The following is a 4282-nucleotide window of genomic DNA, read 5'->3' as shown; positions in this document are numbered from 1 at the left end:
CGACGCTAGACGCCAAAAGGCGTGCCCCCACTTCATCTGATTGGTCCATTTTTGATAGTTCTCCAAAAGTCACCAAATTTTGCATGCAAGCCAGACTTGGCAATAAATGTGATATTTCATGGTTTGCATTAATGGGCGTGGCCTAACGGCTCAACAGCGCCCCCTAGAATACTTTTATCTGCCATAACTTTTGAATGGTTTGACATAGGAAGTTGTGGGTGGTGTCATGGGACTCTGTAATGAGTCCTTAAGCTTCGTTGGCCTTAATTAGCCCCGCCCCTTCTTCTGATTGGTTGTCCCGATTTTCTGCTATAACATTGGAATGGTTTGACAAAGAGAGTCCTGGGTGGTGTCATCAGATTCTTTATGGAGTCCTTGACCTTCATTGGCCAGAATTAGCCCCGCCTCTTCTTCTGATTGGTTGTCCCTTTTTTCTGCTATAACTTTTTAATGGTTTGACATAGGAAGTCGTGGGTGGTGTCATGGGACTTTGTGCTGAGTTCTTAAGCTTCGTTGGCCTTAATTAGCCCCGCCCCTTCTTCTGATTGGTTGTCCCGATTTTCTGCTAAAACTTTGGAATGGTTTGACATAGAGAGTCGTGGGTGGTGCCATCAGATTCTGTAATGAGTTCTTAAGCTTCGTTGGCCTTAATTAGCCCCGCCCCTTCTTCTGATTGGTTGTCCCTTTTTTCTGCTATAACTTTTTAATGGTTTGACATAGGAAGTCGTGGGTGGTGTCATTTCTGATATGCTTATGGGGGGCGGTGGCCGTGAGTGCGAGGGCCCGTTCATCGCTGCTTGCAGCTTTAATTATTATTATTATTATTTTCCTGACAAAGTGAAGGCCTTTTTGCCCCCCTTAACATGCCCAAAAAGTCACCAAATTTTGCATGCAAGCCAGGCCTGGCGAAAAATTTGATATTTAATGGTTTGCATTAATGGGCGTGGCAAAATGGCTCAACAGCGCCCCCTTGAAAACTTTGTGCCTCAAGCCCCACGATACGGTTTGACGTACATGCACGAAAGTCGGTACACACCTGTATCATGGGACAACTTAAAGAAAAGTCTCTTGGCGTCATGCCCGAAACCGAACAGGAAGTCGGCCATTTTGAATTAGTCGCGTCATTTTGGCGAAATTTATGCCATTCCTTCGAAAGTTAATTCAGCCCGAACCGTAACGTGCACCCAGGTGTGTTATACATCAAAATGTGCGTCTCCCTCCTGCGACCACCCGCATTACTTTTCTCTTTCAAAAGCGTTACCGTGGCGACGCTAGACGCCAAAAAGCGCGCCCACCCTTCATCTGGTTGGTTCAGACAGAAAAAACTTTGCGCCTCAAGCCCCATAATACGGTTTGACGTACATGAACGAAAGTTGGCACACTCCTGTATCATGTCGCAACTAAAAGAAAAGTCTCTTGGCGCCATGGCCGAAACCGAACAGGAAGTCGGCCATTATGAACATTCTGAATTAATTGCGTAATTTTGGAGCAATATATGCCATTCCTTCGAGAGTTAATTCAGCTCGAACCGTATCGTGAACCCAGATGTGTTATACATCAAAATGTGCGTCTCCATCCTGCGACTACACGCATTACTTTTCTCTTTCCAAAGTGTTACCGTGGCGACGCTAGACGCCAACAAGCGCACCCCCCCTTCATCTGATTGGTCCATATTTGATAGTTCCCCAAAAGGCACCAAATTTTGCACCCAAGCCAGGCCTGGTGAAAAATTTGGTATTTAATGGTTTGCATTAATGGGCGTGGAAAAATGGCTCAACAGCGCCCCCTTGAAAACTTTGTGCCTCAAGCCCCACAATACGGTTTGACGTACATGCACGAAAATCGCTACACACCTGTATCATGGCACAACTTAAAGAAAAGTCTCTTGGCGCCATGGCCGAAACCGAACAGGAAGTCGGCCATTTTGAACATTCTGAATTAATTGCGTAATTTTGGAGCAATATATGCCATTCCTTCGAGAGTTAATTCAGCCCGAACCGTATCGTGAACCCAGATGTGTTATACATCAAAATGTGCGTCTCCATCCTGCGACTACACGCATTACTTTTCTCTTTCGAAAGTGTTACCGTGGCGATGCTAGACGCCAACAAGCGCACCCCCCCTTCATCTGATTGGTCCATATTTGATAGTTCCCCAAAAGGCACCAAATTTGGCATGCAAGCCAGGCCTGGCGATAAATTTGATATTTCATGGTTTGCATTAATGGGCGTGGCAAAATGGCTCAACAGCGCCCCCCGGAAAACTTTGTGCCTCAAGCCCCACAATACGGTTTGACGTACATGCACGAAAATCGGTACACACCTGTATCATGTCGCAACTTAAAGAAAAGTCTCTTGGAGCCATGGCCGAAACCGAACAGGAAGTCAGCCATTTTGAATTAATTGTGTAATTTTGGCACAATTTATGCCATTCCTTCGGCAGTTAATTCAGCCCGAACCGTAACGTGCACCCAGGTGTGTTATACACCAAAATGTGCGTCTCCATCGTGCGACACCACGCATTACTTTTCTCTTTCAAAAGTGTTACCGTGGCGACGCTAGACGCGAAAAAGCGCACCCACCCTTCATCTGATTGGTCCATATTTGATAGTTCTCCAAAAGTCACCAAAATTTGCATGCAAGCCAGGCCTGGCGATAAATGTGATATTTCATGGTTTGCATTAATGGGCGTGGCCTAACGGCTCAACAGCGCCCCCTAGAATACTTTTCTCTGCCATAACTTTTGAATGGTTTCACATAGAGAGTCGTGGGTGGTGTCATGGGACTCTGTAATGAGTCCTTAAGCTTCGTTGGCCTTAATTAGCCCCGCCCCTTCTTCTGATTGGTTGTCCCGATTTTCTGCTATAACTTTTGAATGGTTTGACATAGAGAGTCGTGGGTGGTGTCATCAGATTCTTTATGGAGTCCTTGAACTTCATTGGCCTGAATTAGCCCCGCCCCTTCTTCTGATTGGTTGTCCTTTTTTTATAATAAAATTGCCGCGAGCCGCCAGTCGCTCTCGCGCTGACTCCCGCTTCCTGATTCAAACGTCTGCCGGCCCCGCCCCCTGACCAATCAGTGGCGAGTAGGGTGATGGCGGCCCCGCCCCCCGACCAATCAGTGGCGAGTAGGGTGATGACGGCCCCGCCCCCCGACCAATCAGCTCCCTGTAATGTGGTGACTTCAGAAATATTCCCGGCTCAGCCCGGTTACAACCTTGGCAGAATGGTTACAGAAAAAGTAATAATTTAAATAGTAGGGTTTTACTAATATTTATAACTTACAAATATTAAAAAAATTAGGAAAAAAAAGTTCCAAACATTTTATCGCTATGTTGGTCTGTCCTAAACCAGTAGGTCAAATAAGAGGAATAGCTGAGACTTAGCTCAGCCAGATTATTGCGGTCTTTGCTGCCAGAGGTCGAGAGTTCAAGCCTGGCTTGATATGCCAAAATTTTTGTCAGCAATTTTTGTGTTTTTTTTACATCAAAATGTTCGTCTCTGTCCTTTGACGACGCACATTACTTTTCTCTTTCCCCTTCTTCTGATTGGTTGTCCCGATTTTCTGCCATAACTTTTGAATTTGAGTGGAGTTTGCGCGCGCAGCTCCCGCGGGGGGAGGGGCTGATGTTCAGCGCGGCCGCCATCTTGGTCGAGGCGCCGCATTGACTGCCTGAGAACGTCGGGCGTGGCCGCCATCTTGGATCGGTATCGCTTTAACTCTAGAGCGTTCACTTCTATTGTGGAAGGAGGTGTCTGCATAAGTAAAATAACTATAACTCACTTGATTTTCAACCGATTTTCACGCGGTTTGCTTTGTTACAAACGGCAGACATGTAGCTATGATACAGGATGCTTGATGTACGTTAAATATGCAAGCTTTCATGCTAAAATACGTTCTGCAGGTAGTCACACTTCAGGTATACACACACACACACACACACACACACACACACACACACAATATACACAATACAAAATACAGTATAGCATATTAATGAATGTATTAATATATTTGAATAACAGACATAACAAGCTTAAAAACAAAAAACATAACGGATGACAGCATAGAATTGTCATAATGGAGAAAAAAAAGAAACATTTGGAAGGAGTGTGTGTGTGAGGAATTGTATATTAGTGTTATAAATTGAAATTATATAATAATGCAATCGCTATGATATATCATTTTACAATATAATACAGTCAAAAATATATGAAATGAAGCAACATACAATGCAATAATACAATATGCTATATTACTGGGTACGCTAATATGAAATAACA

This window comes from Cololabis saira, chromosome 2, assembly GCF_033807715.1.
Source record: "Cololabis saira isolate AMF1-May2022 chromosome 2, fColSai1.1, whole genome shotgun sequence".
In the NCBI taxonomy this organism is placed as follows: Eukaryota; Metazoa; Chordata; class Actinopteri; order Beloniformes; family Belonidae; genus Cololabis; species Cololabis saira.
Note: the sequence above shows the minus strand (reverse complement) of the source record.